Source organism: Globicephala melas, chromosome 6 (assembly GCF_963455315.2).
Source record: "Globicephala melas chromosome 6, mGloMel1.2, whole genome shotgun sequence".
Lineage (NCBI taxonomy): Eukaryota > Metazoa > Chordata > Mammalia > Artiodactyla > Delphinidae > Globicephala > Globicephala melas.
This window is the reverse complement of record NC_083319.1, coordinates 59,942,721-59,966,416: the sequence shown is the minus strand read 5'-3', so window position 1 is coordinate 59,966,416 and position 23,696 is coordinate 59,942,721. Positions and strand designations below refer to the sequence as shown.

The window sequence follows — 23,696 nt, the reverse complement described above, 5'->3', positions numbered from 1 at the left end:
ACCCTGGTGCATTTGAGGAAACATGAGTGTTCTTCGTCAGTGTCTCTCAATTTGAAGAGTTTAAAATAGGGCAGGCATCAAACTGATGGAATTGCATTATTAAATTCTGTTTCCTACTGAGATTCCTTTTTGTGGTGGGGAAAAAAAAGGAATTCTGAAACTGAAATAGTTTCAACATTAGCTTCTTTCTGGGGTTTAAAAATGTATTTTGCCTTACAGTCTCTGAGGACAATGTATAGAAAATGGCTTCCTAAATTAACACATCAATCAAACCAAATGGAGAGTAATAAGTGCACTAAAATAATATTTTATAAGGAACATTTTATAGGAAATAAAATGTCCATGGTCCCTTTGACTCACACAGGTGCTGTATTAATCACTGAGGTGTGAATTATAGAGGTGAAGAGTTTACACTTCTTTCCTTTGTGTTGAGCATTCTGATAAATGAGAGTCTAATGTGACAGGAAAAGATAACACAATGAATATGTTATTATGCTGAAGGAACATGAACAAAATGTGACTGACGCTGTATTTTGTTCCAGGTGGGAATAAAAAGCAAGCAGTTCCTGGCCCATGATAACTCTAGTTAAGGGTGTCTGACTGATGGCATGTTGGCACCAGCATTGAAGAAAGTGATGGGCTTCAGGTCCAGGTGAGTTCAGTTCTCCAAGACATAGTATGTGCATCTTTCATACTCCTATATACACACAGTTCATAAAGTAACTCCACTGAGCCTTTTAAGATATCAGGCTATGGCATTTCTTTAAAAGATTATAGTAGTTGTAAAACTCTGTAGTGCTTTAAAGTCATTGGATATTCTTTCTTCTTTTTAACTTTAAGTAATAGAACAGGTAGTTAAGGATGGGTTTCTTTCTGAAATGAGGGTCAATGCCTGAAGTATAAGTAGAATAAAAGATAAAACTTCATATAACACTTGGGGGTAAGGAGGGAAGGCTATTTCTATGTGACCTAAGTGGGAACACCAGAGTTACATATTAAGCATTTCAAACTGACACATTGGTTCAGACCCTCCTTAATGGCAGGCACCTAAGGGCTGAGTTACCCTTAAGGACCCTGAATTTTGTCACTTGCAGAGTCATGTCATTAGAGCAGGCAGATAATCCAGTAATTCAAAAGAATCTTTGATTTCTGGTTTTCAAGAGATCAAAAGTTAAGGTCAAATACACCTTTTGTTGCACAGCTTCTAATTACAATCCTCCCTGAGTCTGTACCTTCATGAATTCATAAGCCAGAATGTATATATCACCTAGACACATGAATATAAAACTTACGTGGGTTGACTAGAGTAATACACTATAGTTTTCGGGGGCAGAATATATTTTATACAATTTAATTTTAAAAATGTTATACTTTTTAAGACCTAGATACTAGGACCTATACACGTCTTAATTTATATAGAATATCTGCCTTCCACAAATTCAAAGATGAGTAAAAAAGATAAGCCATTCCCAGAACAGTATGGCGAGTGCTATAAAAGATAGAAGAAACATGCAATAAATACTTAGTCTATTTATCAAATATATTAATAAATAGCAGTTCTATATCTAGTGATTTAATGTAAGAAAATAATTATGGATGTATGAAAAGATTTAAAGGATATTTCTCAGTCTGTTGTAGTATCAGTGAAAATAATGAACAGCCCAAATACTTAATTGGATAGTATTTATCAAATAGATTTTTTTCAAAGAGTGAAATTCTATAGATCTATTCAAACAGATAGTTTAGAAGAATATTTATGATATGGAAGAAGGAGCAGGTATACTTTTAAAACTGAAAAAGCAGATTAAACATTCTTTATAGATAACATTTGTGTATTTATAGAGAAAATGATATAGAAAAGAGACATACATGATTTTTATTCTATTTTTATTTTTAACACTTTTCTGATATCTTCACAATGTATATTGATAGCCAGAAAATAAAAAACTTAAAATAAATCATCAAAGTTTTTCATAAGAAAAGGTATTATAGAAAGTGGTCATGAAAAAATCACCACCATGTTTTCCAGAGATTAAAAAAAAGAATGAGGTTACAAAACAGGATGGAAGTAAAATCCTGTATGTGTTTAAACATAATGGCATGTGTATATAGGTTACTATATGTATTAGTTGATAATAAGAAAAAAATACCTAACTTTTTTGTTTAAGTAAATGAGCTTTAGATAATGAAGACAATTGATGCCTATTTAATTAAATGTGTAAAGATGCCAAAGAAGGGATAAAATTTGAGTAGGGTTTTGAAGGCTAAATATATGGAAATGTGCTTTCATTAGTATTGATAATAACTAAGTTTGACTAGTTGAAATGGATAAATGTACATATGCTCACTTACCTTATTCTAATTTTCATTTTGTAGAAAATTATCCCATAAATGCTACACATTGAGTAAATTTGTATGTTAACATATTTGTTGAAAGTTAGCATTTAGTATGTCAAATTGATTATCATTTATCATACACTTTGTAAATATCACTGCCTTTTAAAATAATGCATCATTGTATAGGTAGTCACAACAAGAAAATATTTGTCAAATCTTTCAGTTACTTTCATTACCATATTATTCAATTCTTAATTTTTCTGACTTCAGTGACGCATAAGTTGTACGTTTATCTGAAAGTTGAAATAACTTTAATTTTCATGTGAACATCTTAAAAAAAAAAAACTTTGTGAAGAACACTGGTAGTGTTCTCTTTCAAACTTCCCTGTATCTATCTTCCCCATAGACTGTGTCTCTAGGTCCATCCTTTGCCCTTTTTATTCTTACTGCATATTCTGCTTGGGTGATCACACTGACACCCAAGGCTTCAATATACCCAAATGTATAACTCTATATGAACCCATACTCTACTTGGTCACTAGCTCAATATAGCAAATGAATCACAGATAATCCTTTTCACGGATGTTTCTCACCTCGTTCCTTCAGATTCCTTTCTAATGGGATCTCCTCTTTTCACCCTCCCCAGTATCAAATCTGAAAAAGCAAAACCCTGCTTGAAAGGCAAGAGTATATGTGAAGGGCTGTCTAGATTGACTGAGTAGGCCTGAGTGATCCCTAACAGACAGAAGGGGCAAGTTTGTTTTTATCAACATAGGAAAAGGGAGAAAAATTTTTACCATCAACAAATGTACTCTTCATTATTGATCTTCTGTGCTTCTATCCCCAATATGCACATCATAAATGTGTGAACTAACATTAAGTGGAAACTAGACGAGGGGCAGAAAAACTCAATGGTAGTTCAGTTATCAACACATCAACATGGGTGTGGGGGACAGATATAGTATAAACTGACCTGGGTTCAAATATTTACCCTGCCATGAATGAGTTACGAAGCCCAGAGCATAACATTCTCTTTAAGCCTCTGAGGCTGAAATTACTCGTTGTTATAAATTGTTCCCATTCTGTAAGTCAACTAATAGAATGTCTGTGGAAGCCTTTTATAAATGTTTAAGCACTTTGCAGGTGTGCGCATCGATTGATTGCTACCAACTCTAAAATTATTTTACTTAGCAAAGCACACACAAATGCGTATATATGTGTGTATACACACACACACACACACATATACATACACATACACACATTATAGAGACTACTTCTACTTGTTCCTGTGCAAAATGTCTTTGCTTTTCAGTAAAGTATCTTTAAGTATTTGCAGAGAAAGTTCCCTCCTTCTCATTTTACTATATATGGCCTGCCCATGAAATCAGCATGGTTCAATAGCTTAGGATGTGTTCTCTTCGACCTTTGATCACAAAGGGAATTCAGCTCTGGATAAAATCCCAAGATAATGAGCTTCGCAACACCAAGCAACTGTCTTTTATGAAACCCACTCACAAAATAAATGTGGTACAAAAATTAAAGACACAGAATATTAAGATAACATTGATTCATCTGGAAATTATTTCTAACCATATAATATTAATAATACTCCATGACTTGAAATTTAAGCTGTAACTAACATCACATAGCAACAAGAATTATTTAATATTGCCAACAACTGTAGTCATGTTGAATATTTTAGCAGTTGAAATTACATTTGCTGAAGTACTATAATGAGGATATTTTGCAAACTATAATAAAATATTGGAAATTATCACATGGTGAGAACTTTTTCATATGAATTAGTGTTCATTAGTCATTCATGAATATATATCTAAGATAAATCAAAATATATGTTGATCACAGTGAAACCACTTAGTGTCAAATAATGTGTAGTAAAATTTGGGAGAATTAGATCACTGCAAACCAAAAGTCTCAACCAGGCTTATTCTCTGTCCTTTATTCACATTTCTCAAGAAAATGTGAGTTACATGAGAATACGTCAGAGCTGGGAAAAAAGGCACTGACTCTCAGTGATGGTTCTCAATAACCAAGAGCTGAAATGATTCACACAATTTTAAGCATCTGCTGTGGACATTGTATTTCCCTAGACCTGTGGGGTATATAGACATCAATAAAGTATTTCTGCCTTCAAGTGACTATCCTCCAGGAAAGGAGATACGCTCTATATGCAGATAGTATTAAATATTATCTTATAATGCAGATACATACTATGTATAGTGAGGTAACTTATTAGTGTTAGATGCCAAAGATAATGAGCGATCAAGAGCAGATTGTTTGCCAGAAGACAGATACATTTTGACTTGTATTAAAACAACTCTGAAGACTTCTTGAAGCTATCTTGAATCTGATATAAATAACAGGGATGATGCATGTCAGGCATTGTAGATGGAGGGAACAATATCTGTATACATAACAAATAGGTAAGGACAGTTAGCAAGCCTTTTTTTTTAATAAAGGGTAGTAGTATTGAAAAGGATGGTGATTGATTTTGGTGGACTTCAGTGTTAGCCCAAGACATTTATTTTTATGGTCCTTACCTATTATGTTTGTTCGTTTGTTATGTTTGTTTGTTTAAAATTAAACACTTTAATTTTTTTTCTAAGCTTAATTTGGAAATTATATTTTATACCCGTGGAGCGTATCATTGTTATTACCAATCTGATGTTCATAGCAGTATTTAAATATCAGTTATAAGCAAAATTGACCTCCAAAGTTTTATATTTTATATGCCATAACACTTTTTCTACAATACTCAATTACATGTGATTTTCTACAGTAAACATTAGTCTCAAGGTTACAAAGCAACAGTACTTGCAACTTTTAAAATTAATCTTGGAAAAGTTTCCTGTAATGTACCATTCACACAAAACAAATAGAACTCAAATTTGTGAGAAATGTTAATGTTTATTTTAATCTACACCTTTTCATGGTAACATGTAGATAGTAATCTTTATCTTTCTAAACAAAGACTGGTGGGTTAAACCATAGTTTTGTCTTCTCAAAGCACTTGAGTCACTTTCTTAAACCTGTAAGAAATTATTAAGTCATTTTTTCCCTCATTTCCTGTTCTCATTCAGCATATATTTGTTGAAGTAAAACATTTTTCTGAGTCCTAAGCGTCTTCTTTCATATCCTCTTTTATATATATATTCCTGCCTATTCTCTTTTTACACTCACTTTTTCCCCTTGGCCAATTAAAAAAAATCACTATTTTTCCTTTTTATCATATTGTTTCCATAGTAATTCTTCTAAGATGTAAGTAGTATCTTATAGTTACTGTTCCCCTAAAAAAATGGAATTTTATTTATACTGAGTTTTTGAGAGCTTGACATAGTGGCAGAATATTACAGTATGTAGAAGTATGAGATAAGAGTTAGAAACATGAAACTGGAAAACTTAGAAGTTGGAGCCTGGTATTTAGATTTGAAATTTCTTCCCACTAGTAATCATTTAACATTACAGTGAAACAGATGAAGACAAAAGCAAGAAAAAGGTGCTAGTATAAAATTGTTTTGAGACATGGACATTGGAAGACAGGAGGATAAAGATGAGTGAGAAGGAGTTATGTCAGATTATTAAAGAGAAGTAGGAAAGTTTAGAAGTTAAAAAAATCCAGGGGTCAGTGTCATCTACTAGATGGTGGAAAAATGATAAAAGCCCAGTAAACTCAGTATTTCTGTTTAATAAAAATGAAACAATTTTTTTAAAAAATATTTGAGATAAAATATAATTTTCTGGTTATCTAGAAAGGTAAATCAATCCCTTTCAAAGATCTCCTGTATACAATCCCTTTCAAAGATCTCCAGATACAGATACCTGATGTAAAGACCCCAGATATAGGGGGCTTCCCTGGTGGCGCAGTGGTTGAGAGTCCGCCTGCCGATGCAGGGGACACGGGTTCGTGTCCCGGTCCGGGAGGATCCCACGTGCCGCGGAGCACCTGGGCCCGTGAGCCATGGCCGCTGAGCCTGCGCGTCCAGAGCCTGTGCTCCGCAATGGGAGAGGCCACAACAGTGAGAGGCCCGCGTACTACAAAAAAAAAAAAAAAAAAAAGACCTCAGATACAAAAACGTCAACAGTGGCCCTCCTTTCCCCTGAGATCCATGGCAGATGCTTGAGATGACAGACTATGCTGAAAACTCAGACCCTGAAAATAGTAGATATTAAATGTACACAATTTATCTCTTGTAGAGGGAAAGATGCAGATTCCTGTTTGATAAGGCAATGTTCTTTGATCTTAATAAATGAGAAGAATTTTCTCACATAGAATAAGTGATCTTCAACAGTAAAATTTGTGATCATATGTTACATGTGTGATCGTCTAATTCTTTTTGTTGTAATCTGCCGTAACAGTTAACACCATCTGTAATTTAGACTAATACATACTATTCTCTAAGGTCAGAGTTATTGGTAGTCAACGTTGGCTACTCAAATTACAGTAAACGTTGGACCTGTGAAAACTCTGAAATTTTGTGGCTAACAGATAAATAGCATCTATTCAGGGTGGGCATTGAAAGCAGGGGCAGAATGTGCTTCATTTTCAAATATTTTTAACAATGGAAACAAGTTATTTTACAAAACTTAGATATGTGGCATTCTTACCCTTGTACTAAAACCCACAAAACTTTAGCTTTCAAATTTGTCTTAGACCGTGAATCTTAATTTTTAAAGCAGTTGTTTTTAGAAATGAGAAGGCAACAAGAACATTTTCTGGGTTCTTTGAAATTTCTTTTGCTAGGAGGTGGTTTTCCTTTCAGAAGTATGTCACAACACTGGACAATGTTTCTTTTTAAAACATCCACACAACTCAGGCAGGGAACAGACATGTCTGTGTAGTCTTCAGCGCACATTATTGTTGAAATGGTTGAAGCAGTTGTGGAGCTCTAAGACTTGTTCTTAATATTTTCTAAATAGGAAAGAAACTCATCATCTAGTAATCAGACAGTATTAAGAGGCTCATAACAGCAACAGAATCACATCTTGCTCCACACCTGTCTGTGCTGTAGTCACATTCAGTGGAAAGAATAAGGTTCAACTCTTACCTGTTTATTTTGGTAATCACCTTACTTATTTTCAATTTATGTTTATATTGTTATCTTGACTTATCAAATCTAAACATAACCTATTAACTCCCTACTATGATACTTATAGAGGATTTAGGACAGCCATTGATCACAGGACTTAACTTTCCACTATACTCTCAATGTGTTGGATCAAATTGTTGTGTTGAACTCAGTATTCAATGTTTACTTTATTATGACTGTGTAAACACTGCTTTCAGGTTTACAGTTTTTTAGCATAAGATCTTTGTTTTTCTTGAAGCTTATAAGATTACTAATGGGTTCAAATTTCAAGTTCACAAAATTATTAAAATATTTGTGAAATTCCATTATCTGGAGATTGATGGAAAGCTGGAGGAATACATTCTGTTCCTATCTATCTGGTTGTTCTCCATGCCTCCCTGTCCGATTTTCTCTGAATTTCTCTTTCCTGGACTGCACTTACTACTCCTTCTTGATGGATTGAATCCCTCACTTCTTTTTTTTTTCCCCCAGAAACACAACTTCTAATAGCTTTCCCCCCAAAAAGGAAAAAAGTGTGAGAAGTACACATTTTGGATCCACACTTGTCTTCAGAGGACTTACTTCCCCCCTTCCATGTGATGGATATTTGAGTATATGCTTTAGTATCTGAGATGAAAATAATTCTTCCTCATGATTATGAAAATATCACTCTAATGCTAGTCTGTTCTCTTTTCATTTGTAGTGGCTTTTGTTTTTCTTTTCTCTTTGTAGGAACCTCTTATGATTATTAAAATTTGTGATGGTGTGCCTTGATATGGGATTAACTTCATTTTGGAAAGTGACTTTCCTCCTGTGCTAAAAAAAAAAATTGTGTGCAATTTCTTTGATAGTTTCATCTTATCAGCTATATTTATATTATTAGTCATCTATTGGACCTTCTGGATTACTCTTTTCCTGTCTTCAAATTTTTCAACTCTCTTTTTTCTTGGTTTCTCTATTCTGGGAGATTTCTTTGACTTTATCTTCTACCTTTCTGTTGATTTTTAGAAAATAGTTGGATGTGGAACAAAATTAAACATAAGGAAAGTTGTGGAAAAAATACAAGGAACACCTCAATACCTCTTACCTATAGTTAACATTTGCCTCATTTCTCAGAAATACAAACATACTATCTCTATGCTTTCTTTCTTAATCATTTGAGAGTAGGTTGTATATATCACTTTCCTTCGCCTCTGAATACTCTAGTGTGTGTTTCTGAAGAACAAGGATAATCTCTCACATAATTAAAGTAGGGTCATCAGCTTCAGTAAATGTGTAATTGATAAAACACTTTGGAACACCAGCAGTGGATTATATCAATGTTATCAACTGCTGTCAGCCAATTCTTCATAGTATTTTTTTTTCCTCCAGTATGGGATCCAGTCTGGAATCATGTATTGCGTTTGGTTGTGTTAAAAGGTAAACTGAGGCATGTTAAAATTTTAACAGTTTATTTGAGGGAAAAAACTATATGCATTGGGCAGCACCAAACAGGAAGTGGTTAGCCATGCTCCATGGACAGAAGCCGGGGAGAGACTTGATAAAGGCAGATGCAAAGTAAGGAGATAATTGATTGGCCATCGCCGAAAGCCTGGTTGGCTGTTTCGTTGCCTTAGGTTTTGATTTTGTAATCTTAGAGGCATTTACAGGGTTGGATTGTGGTTTGCTTACATAGACCGTCATGGCATTAGAGCCACCTCAGTCTTATGGCCTTGTTGTAAAATTAATAGTTATCATGTTCTGCAGCCCCCTTCAGTTTAAAACATTGCCTTAGCCTTCCTTTCACGACAATGTCTTTTTTTTTTTTTTTTTTTTTTTTTTGCTGTACGCTGGCCTCTCACTGTTGTGGCCTCTCCCGTTGCAGAGTACAGGCTCCGGACGCGCAGGCTCAGTGGCCATGGCTCACGGGCCCAGCTGCTCTGCGGCATGTGGGATCTTCCCGGACCGGGGCACGAACCCGTGTCCCCTGCATCGGCAGGCGGACTCTCAACCACTGCGCCACCAGAGAAGCCCGACAATGTCTTTTTTAAGAATAGTCTCCCTTTAAGAAATGTTCTCATTTTTGGTTCATTGTGCCGTTTTTAAAATTTTTTACTTTTAATTTCCAATTTTGTGTTTTACTTACTACAGCATCCTGTCTTAGTTTTATTATCGTAGGACATGACCTATTCTTGTTCAGTACTGATGACACTGATTTTTTGGTGTGTGTTCTTAAACTTGTATGTTGTCTCTTTTTTTTTAACATGTCTATTGGAGTATAATTGTTTTACAATGGTGTGTTAGTTTCTGCTGTATAACAAAGTGAATCAGCTATACATATACATATATACCCATATCCCCTCCCTCTTGCATCTCCCTCCCTCCCACCCTCCCTATCCCACCCCTCTAGGTGGTCACAAAGCACCGAGCTGATCTTCCTGTGCTATGCGGCTGCTTCCTATTAGCTATCTATTTTACATTTGGTAGTGTATATATGTCCATGCTACTCTCTCACTTTGTCACAGCTTACCCTTCCCCCTCCCCATATCCTCAAGTCCATTCTCTAGTAGGTCTGTGTTCTTTATTCCAGTCTTACCCCTAGGTTCTTCATGACATTTTTTTTTTTTTCTTAGATTCCATATATATGTGTTAGTATACGGTATTTGTCTTTCTCTTTCTGACTTACTTCACTCTGTATGACAGACTCTAGGTCCATCCACCTCACTACAAATGACTCAATTTCGTTTCTTTTTATGGCTGAGTAATATTCCATTGAATATATGTGCCACACCTTCTTTATCCATTCATCTGTCGATGGACACTTAGGTTGCTTCCATGTCCTGGCTATTGTAAATAGAGCTGCAATGAACACTGTGCTACATGACTCTTTTTGAATTATGGTTCTCTCAGGGTATATGCCCAGTGGTGGGACTGTTCTGCATAGTGGCTGTATCAATTTACATTCCCACCAACAGTGCAAGAGGGTTCCCTTTTCCCTGCACCCTCTCCAGCATTTACTGTTTCTAGATTTTTTGATGATAGCCATTCTGACTGGTGTGATGTGATACCTATTTGCAGTTTTGATTTGCATTCCTCTAATGATTAGTGATGTTGAGCATCCTTTCATGTGTTCATTGGCAATCTGTATATCTTCTTTGGAGAAATGTCTATTTAGGTCTTATGCCCATTTTTGGATTGGGTTGTGTTTTTGATATTGAGCTGCATAGCTGCTTGTATATTTTGGAGATTAGTCCTTTGACAGTTGCTTTGTTTGCAAATATTTTTTCCCATTCTGAGGGTTGTCTTTTCATCTTGTTTATGGTTTCTTTTGCTGTGCAAAAGCTTTTCAGTTTCATTAGCTCCTATGAGTTTATTTTTGTTTTTATTTCCATTTCTCTAGGAGGTGGGTCAAAAAGGATCTTGCTGTGACTTATGTCATGGAGTTTTATGCCTGTGTTTTCCTCTAAGAGTTTTATAGTGTCTGGCCTTACATTTAGGTCTTTAATCCATTTTGAGTTTATTTTTGTGTATAGTGTTAGGGAGTGTTCTAATTTCATTCTTTTACATGTAGCTGCCAGGTTTCCCAGCACTGCTTATTGAAGAGACAGTCTTTTCTCCATTGTATATTCTTGCCTCCTTTACCAAAGATAAGGTGACCATGTGTGCATGGGTTTATCTCTGGGCTTTCTATTCTGTTCCATTGATCTATATTTCTCTTTTTGTGCCAGTACCATACTGTCTTGATTACTGTAGCTTTGTAGTATAGTCTGAAGTCCAGGAGCCTGATTCCTCCTGCTCCGTTTTTCTTTCTCAAGATTGCTTTGGCTATTTGGGGTCTTTTGTGTTTCCATACAAATTGTGAAATTTTTTGTTCTAGTTCTGTGAAAAATGCCATTGGTAGTTTGATAGGGATTGTGTTGAATCTGTAGATTGCTTTAGGTACTATAGTCATTTTCACAATATTGATTCTTCCAATCCGAGAACATGGTGTATCTCTCCATCTGTTCGTATCGTCTTTTAATTTCTTTCATCAGTGTCTTATAGTTTTCTGCATACAGGTGTTTTGTCTCCTTATGTAGGTTTATTCGTAGGTATTTTACTCTTTTGGTTGCAATGGTAAATGAGAGTGTTTCCTCAATTTCTCATCATTAGTGTATAGGAATGCAAGAGATTTCTGTGCATTAATTTTGTATCCTGCTACTTTACCAAATTCATTGATTAGCTCTAGTAATTTTCTGGTAACATCTTTAGGATTCTCTATGTAGAGCATCATGCCATCTGCAAAGAGTGACAGTTTTACTTCTTTTCCGATTTGGATTCCTTTTATTCCTTTTTCTTCTCTGATTGCTGTGGCTAAAACTTCCAAAACTGTGTTGAATAAGAGTGGTGAGAGTGGGCAACCTTGTCTTGTTCCTGATTTTAGTTGAAATGGTTTCAGTTTTTCACCATTGAGAATGATGTTGGCTGTGGGTTTGTCATATATGGCCTTTGTTATGTTGAGGTAAGTTCCCTCTATGCCTACTTTATGGAGGTTTTTTTTTTTTTTTTATCACAAATGGGTGTTGAATTTTGTCGAAAGCTTTTTCTGCATCTGTTGAGATGATCATATGGTTTTTATCCTTCAATTTGTTAATATGGTGTATCACATTGATTATGCATATGTTGAAGAATCCTTGCATTCCTGGAATAAACCCCACTTGATCATGGTGTATGATCCTTTTAATGTGCTGTTGGATTCTGTGTGCTAGTATTTTGTTAAGGATTTTTGCATCTATGTTCATCAGTGATATTGGACTGTAGTTTTTTTTCTTTGTGACATCTTTGTCTGGTTTTGGTATCAGGGTGATGGTGGCCTCGTAGAATGAGGCCTCTACTATATTTTGGAACTGTTTGAGAAGGATAGGTGTTAGCTCTTCTCTAAATGTTTGACAGAATTCACCTGTGAGGCCATGTGGTCCTGGGCTTTTGTTGTTGGAAGATTTTTAATCACAGTTTCAATTTCAGTGCTTGTGATTGGTCTGTTTATATTTTCTATTTCTTTCTGGTTCAGTCTTGGAAGGTTGTGCTTTTCTAAGAATTTGTCCATTTCTTCCAGGTTGTCCATTTTATTGGCATATAGTTGCTTGTAGTAATCTCTCATGATCCTTTGTATTTCTGCAGTGTCAGTTGTTACTTCTCCTTTTTCATTTCTAATTCTATTGATTTGAGTCTTCTCCCTTTTTTTCTTGATGTGTCTGGCTAAGTGTTTATCAATTCTGTTTATCTTCTCAAAGAACCAGCTTTTAGTTTTATTGGTCTTTGCTTTTGTTTCCATCATTTCTTTTTCATTTATTTCTCATCTGATATTTATGATTCTCTCCTGCTAACTATGGAGTTTTGTTTTTTCTTGTTTGATTTTTCTCTAATTGCTTTAGGTGTAAGGTTAGGTTGTTTGAGATGTTTCTTGGTTCTTTAGGTAGGATTGTCTTGCTACAACTTCCCTTTTAGAAGTGTGTTTTCTACATCCCATAGGTTTTGGGTCATCATGTTTCCATTGTCATTTGTTCCTAGGTATTTTTTGATTTCCTCTTTGATTTCCTCTTTGATTTCTTCAGTAATCTCTTGGTTATTTAATAGTGTAATGTTTAGCCTCCACCTGTTTTTTTTTTTTTTTTTTTTTTTTTACAGATTTTTTTCCTGTAATTGATATCTAGTCTCATAGTGTTGTGGTCAGAAAAGATACTTGATACAATTTCAATTTTCTTAGATTTACGAGTGCTTGATTTGTGACCCAAGATATGATCTGTCCTGGAGAATGTTCCATGAGCACTTGAGAAGAAAGTGTATTCTGTTGTTTTTGGATGGAATGTCCTATAAATATCAATTAATTCCATCTTGTTTAATGTGTCATTTAAAGCTTGTGTTTCCTTATTTATTTTCATTTTGGATGATCTGCCCATAGGTGAAAGTGGGGTGTTAAAGTCCCCTGCTATGATTGTGTTACTGCTGATTTCCCCTTTTATGGCTGTTAGCCTTTGCCTTATGTATTGAAGTGCTCCTATGTTGGGTGCCTAAATATTTACCATTGTTATATCTTCTTGGATTGATCCCTTGATCATTATGTAGTGTTCTTCTTTGTCTCTTGTAATAGTCTTTATTTTAATGTCTATTTTGTCTGATACGAAAATTGCTACTCCAGCTTTCATTTGATTTCCATATGCATGGGATATCTTTTTCTCTCCCCTCACTTTCAGTCTGTATGTGTCCCTAGGTCTGAAGTGAGTCTCTTGTAGACAGCATATATATGGGTCTGGTTTCTATATTCATTCAGCCAGTCTTTTTCTTTGGGTTGGAGCATTTAATCCATTTATGTTTAAGCTATATTGATATGTATGTTCCTATTACCATTTTCTTAATTGTTTTGGGTTTGTTATTGTAAGTCATCTTCTCTTCTGTTTCCTGCCTAGAGATGTTCCTTTAGCATTTGTTTTGGAGCTGGTTTGGTGGTGCTGAATTCTCTTAGCTTTTGCTTGTCTGTAAAGGTTTTAATTTCTCTGTCGAATCTGAATAAGATCCTTGTTGGGTAGAGTAATCTTGGTTGTAGATTTTTCCCTTTCATCACTTTAAATATGTCCTGCCACTCCCTTCTGGCTTGCAGAGTTTGTACTGAAAGATCAGCTGTTAACGTTATGGGGATTCCTTTTATGTTAATTGCTGCTTTTCCCTTGCTGCTTTTAATATTTTTTCTTTGTATTTATTTTTTGATAGTTTGATTAATATGTTTCTTGGCATGCTTCTCCTTGGATTTACCCTGTATGGGACTCTCTGTGCTTCCTGGATTTGATTGACTATTTCCTTTCCTATATTAGAGAAGTTTTCAACTATAATCTTATCAAATATTTTCTCAGTCCCTTTTTTTTTTTTTCTCCTCTTCTTCTGGGACCCCTATAATTTGAATGTTTGTGCATTTAATGTTGTCCCAGAGGTCTCTGAGATTGTTCTCTATTCTTTTCATTCTTTTTCCTTTATTCTGCTCTGCAGTAGTTATTTCCACTATTTTATCTTCCAGGTCACTTATCTGTTCTTCTGCTTCAGTTATTCTGCCATTGATTCCTTCTAGAGAATTTTTAATTTCATTTATTGTGTTGTTCATCAGTGTTTGTTTGCTCTTTAGTTCTTCTAGCTCCTTGTGAAACGTTTCTTATATTATCTCCATTCTATTTCCAAGATTTTGGATCATCTTTACTATCATTCCTCTGAATTCTTTTTCAGGTAGACTGTCTATTTCCTCTTCATTTGTTTGGTCTTGTGGGTTTTTACCTTGCTCTTCATCTGCTGTGTGTTTTTCTATCTTCTCATTTTGCTTAACTTACTGTGTTGGGCGTCTCCTTTTCGCAGCCTGCAGGTTTGTAGTTCCCATTGTTTTTCATGTCTGATCCCAGTGGGTAAGGTTGGTTCAGTGGGTTGTAGAGGGGACTGGTGCTTGTGTTCTGGTGGATGAGGTTGTATCTTGTCTTTCTGGTGGGCAGGACCATGTCTGGTGGTGTGTTTTGGAGTGTCTGTGAACTTAGTATGATTTTAGGCAGCCTCTCTGCTAACGGGTGGGTTTCTGTTCTTGTCTTGTTAGTGGTTTGGCATAGTGTGTCCAGCACTCTAGCTTGCTGGTCATTGAATGGAGCTGGGTCTTAGCGTTGAGATGGAGATCTCTGGGAGAGCTTTTGCCATTTGATAATATGTGGGGCCGGGAGGTCCCTGGTGGACCAATGTCCTGAACTCGGCTCTCCTACCTCAGAGTCTTAGGCCTGGCACCCAACCAGAGCACCAAGACCCTGTCAGCCACACAGCTTGGAACACCACACTCCAGAGGTCCTCCTTTCCACCTATTTTGTCTCTCTTTTATCTCAGTGTTTTTGGTTGTTACTGTAGGTCTTAGCTGAAGGTCCCAATCATGTTGCTGTTTGCCCTAATGATTGACATTTTCTTTGCCATTTACATATTAGAGAGGGGTTTTAGAATAGGAACTGGGGTAATACAGTTTGACTGCTCTTCTAGAAACCAAGGGGAAGGGGATTCCAGGTTGTTTGATTAGGCATATCAACTTGAAATAACGGTTCTGTTTAAAGTGTACCAGGCTTGTTTTCTCCAAGGAAAAATCTTACAGTACCAGGTTTCTGGATGGGGCGTGCTGAGGAATGGGGAGTAATTGCCAGCTGTGGAGGATGAGAGCAATCACTTTACAGTCTTAGGATTTTTTTTTTTCCTCGAACTGCACCTCACCCCTGCCTTCCATGGCCTTCACTTCTTCCAAATACAGGGTTGTGGGTGGCTTCAGGGGTGATAAGCTGACTTCTGTGTACTCCACACTCTTGGCACATAAGGCAGTACCTTCTCAGTTCGGCTACATTGATCATCATTTCTCTGCTTCCTGTTCTCAATGATTTGAAATACAACACAGTGATTAATGGTATGACTCTGAAACCAGACTGCCTGGATTTGAATCCTAGCTTTACCACTTAATAAAATTTGATCAGCAAGGTACTTAATGTTTCTGTGCCTCTATTTTCTCATTTGTAAAATGAAGGTAATGATAGGGATGTTACAGATACCAAATGAGGTAGAACAGTGCCTGACTCTCACACTGTCAGCTGCCATAAACCATGCTACTATTGCCCTCTCTTCTATTAGTATCTCTACTGTAAGTTGATTAGTATTCCCCCTGTAAGTTGATTTTTTTTTTGTAAGTTGATTTTTAAAAACAATTATTTTGCTCTCATTTGCCTGATGTTTGAGAAGAAGTTGTTAATGCCTGTGGTCAAATCATCAGGTTTTTAAAACAATATTAAGGCTTCTAAATGTATTATTCTCATTCCCCTGTCATTTTTTTTTCCTGAGCAATAACATATTTGTGTGATGAGATCTCTTTGAGCATACTCCTTCATTTCATCTTAAAAACAAAGAATGGTAACTTTTAAGACACACAGATTAATTACAGGATTTTTTTTCATCTCTATGAAAAATACCCTGTTTTCTAAAATATTTTCTTAGAATTAAATGTGCAAAGTGCCAAACTCTTAAGTCATTGATTATTTGGGGACATTTCTCTTTGTGAGAATTTAATACAAGATGATTTAATGAGACATTCCCAATTGATATTATAATACAAAACTTTACAAAAGTTTTGTTTTGCTATCTGCAAACTATTAAACAGGCAATAGAATCACTATCTTTGCAAGATATTTATGTTATAGAAATTCAGTTATTTAAATATTTCTAAAAAGGGAGTTGAGAGCAGCACTTTTGAAAAGCAGTTAATAATGAACAGACATCAAGGAAACTATCATTATAACAGCAAAGTGCTTTGCAACTCCAATAACTTAAGTGGGGCAGAAGCAGGCCATTAAATATAATTAAAAGCTGTCAAAAATAAACTGAGAAATGGAACTGTAAAAGGCTGTCCTTTGCCAGGAGCTGAAGGCAAAAAAAACAAGGGAGAACCTTGAAAGTAGCAATGAATTGATAAGCCTTACTGCCTGCAGCTTGTAATGTGCTCTGTTAGATTTTAGTAACAGTTAAAGTAGATTAATAGTGCAATCACTGAGTATCTTAAATTCCTCTCTGTTGTTCCCCGATTATAGGCTCCCATGATAGACGGAACCCTGAGTGGGTCAAAATTTCAATTCATTTCTCTGCTCAGTCACTTTTTAAGTAATGCTGGCATCTACATTTGTTGGACACCAGCATTCTCTGTGATGTTTTAAAAGCAGAAATAAATTTAGTTATTGACATAACTGTAGCCCTCATTTCCGAGGAGGCTTCATTCCTCTTTATTCAGCAGACGAAGAAATCCCTTGGAACGTGAGCAATTGATATCTTTCTCCCACTAGCGGCTACCATGGTGAAGTGGATGATAGAAGATTACAAATTTATTGTGCCTCTTAAACTCTCAGATTCATGTGAATCTGCAGAAACAGTACCACAAGGACAAAAACAATGTGCCCTCGATCATTTTATTTTTATAATAATATTCTTTAATGAAGCTAAAGCCTCCCTGCTGTGATCTTATGTTTTTCAACATCAGGGAGAAATAGATTCCTCTGAATTGTAAGAGAACTCCTGAAATAGTAGGGATATTGAAATAGAGGATCAATTACTTCTTTTGCAGTAATTCTGAACTTGAAATGGCTACAGCACTGCCTATGTAGACAAGACAAACCAGCATATTGAAAAGCTGTACACAAAAGTATCAGAAAAAGCTGAGATAAACTGTTTTGTTTTCTAATATCTTATAGTGTCCCTTTAAAAAGCCAGTGCTAAAAATTCTGTTGTAACAGAAGCAAACAAAAACTGCAAATTCTGTCCCCAATTTAAATGTAAAAAATTTAAATATGTTTAACAATCCTTCTGAAAATTGCTAACATCACTGCTTGTGGGTTTCATTTTACTCGTTTTAACCTGAAGAAGGATCTTTGATTAGGCTGGGAGCTTAGAGGTCCCGCAGAGGATGGAGACAGATAAGAGAATAGATGTTATGAATGTAACAGATTATTGCATTTATGAAATACTCTAATTTGTGCAGTGATTCATATCCATTATACCATTCAATCCTGGAAGGAACCCTAAGAAGACATGAGCTCAAACAGGCATTGATACCTTACAAACACCACAGTAAGGAAGACTGAGGCTCAGACAGATTACAGGATGAGCAGCAGGTCCTGCAACTTCCTTACTTGCAGCTGGCACCTGGACCACCTGGACCTAAGTAATAGCTCGGTACTTTGTCTTTCCCTTTAGGTTTGGCAAGAACTCCCAACTTGCAAAATGCAAATCATTTTGCTATAGTAAAGTCAGTGTTATCAGAGTGTATAATTTACCTTTTCATCTACCACATTCAGGCAGGAACTTACCATTTGGCCTGATAGTGGAGTCACACGGATCAATGGGCTTTTAGGGAATGGAAGCTCTGAAGTATACTTTATTTAAATGATTGTTCGGCAGCACATGCAGGGCTCCACAGCAGTCTAAAATGTTGGAAACTGAGATAGCTGGTGAGGGGGCTGTCTGAGACCCTTCTTCAGGAAAGGGCACACAAATTGAAGGCTTCATTCTTTGCTGAGCAGGGACTTTCCCACTTGAAGGGCAATTGGGGTGGAACTCTGGCAACACCACCATCAATCACCCTGGTCAATGAGATTGATTTAAAGAGACTGCTGAGGGTCAGGATGATAGAGTCCTGAAACTACTTAGAAGGAAGAGAAATGGACTTTCAAGATGTGGATCGCAAGAGAATGGAATAAGTGAAATTAAGGAGAATGAAAGAGTAAGAAAAAGGTGATAGGAGATCTGTGTGAGGAACAAAAGTCCTGAGAAATTAGAAATAAAAAATAGCTAAAATTCAAATAAGTTTATTCATACTCAGATTAATGACAATATTTGGTTTATATATTTGGAACTTTTTCGAGAACTCTTCAATTGTTTCACATAAACCAATGAAAGGCTGCCAGATAACTTTCTATCTCAACATCAATATTAGTATCATTTGTAACAACAAAAAATAATGGCATTCACTGTGTTGTGACTATGTACCGGACACTTTTCTAACAACTTGAAATGTATTAACTATATGTATATTTATAACATAAACTATTAATCCTGTTTTAAATATCAAGATAATAGTGCATAGCAAATTTAAGGAGCTTGCTTGCCCATGAAAACTACAAAGCTAAGTGGCAAAGTCAGGGACATAAGCTCTACAGCCTTCACCCCTTACACTTTCCAGGCCATTCCCTAGAATAATAATCTGTATGCTCATTAGAACAGCTTTGCTATTTGCTTTTGAAAAATAACACTTTCCGAACACAAGAATTTATGTGATATTTAAACTACAATGATATTGCTTGAATGTTCCCGGGATGATTTGGGTTCGGACAAAATCCATTTCGCTTTGAGATTATGGCAAGAAAACAAAATTTGTATTTTTAATATTGATTCTAATTCCTTATGAAATACAATAGCTAATAGCACTGTATGACCTTATATAAAAATGATTGCCATGATGCGTGGAGATGCTGTCACACTACCTTTAAACATGAACTTGAGTTAAAACCACCTACTAAAACATCATTTTTAGCATAATAGAATCTGTTATAAACTATCCCATTACTGAAATTAACTTAGATCAACTGTATTTGTGTGTGCAGGCACACACAGTTGATCTTCATTTCATGTTTGTGAATTTGGCTACTGCCTAAAATTTATTGGTAACCCCTAAATCAATGCTTATAGAATGTTGTGGTCGTTCACAGACATGCACAGAGCAGTAAAAATTTGAGTTGCCTTCCCCCGACGTCTTCCCAGCTAAGGTGGAATGAGGTGGTGCTTTGGCTTCTTGTTTGGCATTCATATTAATAAACAAGTGTCCTTTTCATGGTTTACCTAGTGTTACATTTTTTGAAATGTTTGCATTTGTGTGAGGTTTTTTTTTTGTTTTGTTTTTTGTTTTTTGTTTTACACGACTGTGAGCAGGTCCTGTGAGCAGGACAGAGTGGCCTGGCTGGCACCCAGCTTAATCCCAGCAAGTAAGTGTGGTGAGCTTCCCCGGAGCCAGGTGGCCTCAGATGCCCCTTCCACAACAGAAGCCCCCATTCTGGACACCCCCTTCCTGGTGACATCTGCTGGGGCCAGAGCGGTTGTTTAGGAGGAGGCAGGAGACGTGGGGTCCCCCCCTCGCTCGCAGGCATCCACGCAGTTGACCACGTGGTTAGGCATACATACATACCTGCCTGTGGGGCAGGCAGGGGCCAAGCTACTTTTGGGGCTCACAAGAGCCGATCCAAGGAAAGCAGGCCCTAGTCTGGCTGAGGCCAGCACGCTTGGTACAGACCAGGTTGGGGCTGCCAGCAACTACAGGTGTCTGAGGTAGGAAAACAAGGCTGCCCCACTCATGGCAGCCCTGACAATGATCCTCAAGGGGTGATCTTGGCCTCCAGTCCTGGCTGAGGAGAAAAGGGACCTCCCACAGCTCTATGGGAGAGAGGCCCTTGTGTGAGGTTTTTATGGTATTCTTACCATTTTAAATGGCCTACAATTGTAGTGTTGAAGTGTTGTCAGTGGTCCTAGGTGCAAGATAACAGATTTGCTGTGTGGAGAAAATGTGTGTCAGATAAATTTCATTCAGGCATGAATTATAATTTAGTTTGGCTATATATTTAATATTAGTGAATTAATGATACATGTTAAGTAAGGTATCTTTAAACAGAAATACACTTAAAGTTGTGCATGGATTTAAGTGTTTATTCCCATTTTATAGATGATAAAGCGAGGCTTAGGAAGGCTAGACAATTTGTTCAAGCCCCTATAACGACCACTGAGTGGCAGAGCCAAGATTTAAACCCTAGGCTATCTGAAACCCATGATCTTAGCACAGCATAAGCTGCCATACTGTTATGTAAACCACTCTTTTCACTAACAGTATATTGTAAACATATTTCTATGTCTCCTAGAGTATATGAAATTCTTAATGGTCTTATAAAAATCCATTGCATGGGTTCATTGAAATGTTTTCACTAGTCTCCCTTATTTAAGTGTTTTTGTTGTTTCTAACTTTTCTTTATTAGAAACAGTGTTCTACTAAAGAAACTTTCACAAACACCTTTATTAATATGTCCCCTTATTTGCTCAGAATAAATTCCAAGAAGTAGAAGTGGAATTGCTAGACCGAATTCTATATATCTCTTACCCTGTCCAGTTGCCCTCCAGGCAAATATGCTGGTTTACACTCCCACTAAAACTCCATATATGTCCTTCTCCCCACACTTTTTGTAGTTCTGGACATAAATTTCTTTTCAGTCTTTATCAGTTACATACAGTTCTAATTTTTAAGAAATAAAAATAATTTTAATCTGTGTTTACTCTAAAATTTCAAGAGCTTTCACAGAAATTATATAGCTGAGGGAAGAATTCCTGGAAATGGTGTTTCGGAATGAGACTTGCCATTTTTTAGAGTGATTTTTTTTTTTTTTTTACTAGCACTGCAATAAATCCAAGTATTGTAAAATCAGTAATTTTTATTTCCACCAGTTAGTCGTTCACACTAACAAAAGTGTATCCTTCTTTGGCTTATTAAATGTCCAATCTCTTAAAGTTAACAAAGTTAGACTGATTAAACAATTTTTTCTTAAGTGATGTCTTTCACTGCTAGAATATAGAAGGAAATATTAAAAACATTTAGAAGTGACTTAGATTCTAAAGTAAATTGAATTATTCTAGTAATATTCTGAATCTGGAAGACAGTGAGAGGAAAGAAAAGGAGAATGAACTGATTAGGATGACTGAATCAAACAGGGCTGGATCAACCTTGGCTACCAATGAGCATGTACTTCCAAGAGAGGGAATCCCAAATGAATTGCTTCTCATGTTTGCCTGGCTATCCAAATGTTGCTGCCTGCCATTATTGCTATGCTCTGTTCCCTTCCATCTAATGTGTAACACGAGTCCAATGGCTCTTTTATTGCTTGGAGTGAATTGATATGCTTGTCATGCACAACTTTATCTTCATTCCCGTTCAGGCAGAGAGATATACAGACAATAGACTGACAACATTTGAAGTTTTAAAATCATTTGGTAACAATATTTTTTAAAAGAATACCATGCTATTCATTTTTTCTTACAATTTTAAAAGTAACTGTATAGATTGAAAAAAAAAAGATCTCAAAAGGGAAGAAGGAGAACTATTTTCCTCCCCTACTGTCTTTCATTCCCTCAATTCTATGCTCTGAGGTAAACATGTTTTCTAGGTAAACACATCCTTTTAGAGAGAGTCTATTACAAAAACATGTGTACAATGGCACACTTTTTTAAACGTTATAATTGTTGCATTCTGTGCTCATTGTTCTGCATCTGTATTTTGCATCTCTGAAGAAAAAGTGGAGGTTGGTCCTTGATGTGATTAAAAGTAATAGAATGGCCACAGGTAACATTTGATAATTGACAGTGGCTTTGTGTCAGGCACTGTCTAAGCCTTATATAAGATTACTTCTCATAACTCTCCTAAAATACTATTACTTCCTTCTATATAAATGAAACAGCAGCCTGAAGAAATTAAACAAGCTGTTGAAGCTCACCTAACCTAGTAATGGAAAAGCCAGGCTTAAACATAGGCCGTTGGATTCCAGAGTCCATTCTCCTATCCATCATTCTCGAACTTTACAGGACTAGTAAGTGGAGGGTTGTTGAATTAGCTAAATATAATCTTTAGTAATAACTGTGTAAATTGATTTTACAACAAAGGGGGAACTTTAGAAGAAGGGAAATGTACAGATGGATTTTTCTTTTTTTTTAATTGACTGAAAAGGCATTTAGGGATTCTGATGCAACTCTAGAGCACTGTTTCTACATTTTAAATTTTTATATTTTAGCCTTTTTGATCTTTATATCATGACTGAAATAAGCTGGGGCGGCAGGAAGCGGAGACAGTGACAGGCGAGAGAACACATTCTCACTCACGGAAGAGGGTGGATATGGAGTGGAAAGATATAAAAGGGACTGGCGAGTTAATTAGGAGTTCTGAGGAAGTTAATTAACTTGCTCCTAATGGTGAAGAGCTTTGGTGGAGCGGCCATCCACAGAGGGAGCAGGCCCATGTGATGTTCATTTGCAAGGCTCTGGGTTGTGCAAAGCAGCAAATTGATACAGGGAAGAGAAAAGGTAGCAGGACAGAGAAGACTGCGGTTAGCTAGTGACTGTCAATTATCAAAGTATGGAAAATCGAGTATTCAGCTTTGTGTTCTCTCTCTCAAAACTGTTTATTACATATCTTGGAATTAGGGATTAGAAAAAAAATCTATATTAAAATGACATTTTTATAGAAAGAACCTGAAGTAGACTTAGCTATGCCATCTCCACAGCCACAACTGGGATAGTCTAACCTTTTGACCTAAGTAGCCAGTCCCATGGCACCATCTGGTGGCATCTATTGTAATTCCAGGTGTAGGGCCTTTAAAAATACTCAGTCTTTGTAAAAGGATGTGATTTTCAAACCAAACCTACAAAACGAAAAATGGCAGAGAGGCTGGAATAGGTTCAGCAGTGGAGGTAGACATGAGTAATGGCAAACTCTGCCAACATTCTACTTGTGGCTGATGGGAACTTTGACCTATTTGAATTCTAGCTTTTGAGAGGGAAAAAATTGCCCTGGATAGTTCTCTTAAAAGACATTATATTTCTATAAGCATAAAGAATACAGGGCAAAACAAGTCCGTCTTAGGAAAGCCAGGTTGTATAATGTATTGCTAGTGCCTTGGGGGTATGAATGAT

At 36.3% G+C, this 23,696-nt stretch overlaps 1 protein-coding gene and 1 non-coding gene across 9 annotated transcripts in view; one reads left to right on the top strand and one right to left on the bottom strand.

Moving 5' to 3' along the window:
* The window catches only part of PTPRD (protein tyrosine phosphatase receptor type D), a 2,143,764-nt gene that overhangs the window by 626,181 nt on the left and 1,493,887 nt on the right, over positions 1-23,696 (top strand). For all 8 annotated transcript variants that reach the window (XM_060300920.1, XM_060300919.1, XM_060300918.1 and 5 more), the window contains exon 4: positions 543-652. The gene's annotated coding sequence lies outside the window, so the exon portion shown is untranslated. The remainder of the gene's footprint in view (positions 1-542; positions 653-23,696) is intronic.
* On the bottom strand, positions 20,290-20,421 carry LOC115863949 (small Cajal body-specific RNA 20). The gene has a single exon (XR_004043734.1). It is a non-coding gene; the product is annotated as a small Cajal body-specific RNA 20 (non-coding RNA).